The following is a 751-nucleotide window of genomic DNA, read 5'->3' as shown; positions in this document are numbered from 1 at the left end:
TAATTATATAAAAATAGAAATATAAACGAAATAAAATGCTAATCCTTTCAACTTCTCATCATTTGTGCCGAGAAAATTCTCCGAAGACGAGGGCGGAGCGACCGTAGCACAAGTGTCTCGTTCTGGGAAGGTTTCGCCGTTTTTCAGATCAGTCGAACGCCGCTGTGACTTTCGAGGAAATGAAAGGGCACAAGGCACACCTGCCCCTATAAGCGTTCAGGGTCACTTGGCCATGAGGGGCAGGAGCTCTGGCGAGAAGGGAAGAGAACAAGGGAGGAGAAAGAAAGGGGGAGAAGGAGAGAAGGAAAAGGGGAGAATGGGAGAGAAAGAAGGGGGGAGAAAGAAAGGGGAGAAGGGAGAGAAAGAAAGGGGGAGAAGGGGAGAGAAGGAAAAGGGGAGAATGGGAGAGAAGAGGAGAAAGGGGGAGAAAGTAAGAGCTGAGAAAGGAAGGGGGAAAAGGGTGGTTGTACTGGCGTAGAAGAGGTGGGAGAGAGAAAGTGAAAGAGGATGGGTGAGTAAAGCGAAATGGAAGGACAGGATAAAAGGAGAGTAAAAGTGAAGGACACAGGGAAAAGCGGCGAAGAACAACAAAGGGAGCGAGAGAGAAAGATGAAATAGAAATCAAATGAGAGAGAGATTACAGAGATAAAGCGATAAACGTCAGGCAAGCGTAAATCATGAAAAACTATTTTCTCATTGAGAGTCATTGCAGTATTTTACAAAGAAATATGACGAATCGTATAACGCGCAA

The sequence above is a fragment of the Penaeus monodon genome, chromosome 23, assembly GCF_015228065.2.
Source record: "Penaeus monodon isolate SGIC_2016 chromosome 23, NSTDA_Pmon_1, whole genome shotgun sequence".
NCBI lineage: Eukaryota > Metazoa > Arthropoda > Malacostraca > Decapoda > Penaeidae > Penaeus > Penaeus monodon.
Note: the sequence above shows the minus strand (reverse complement) of the source record.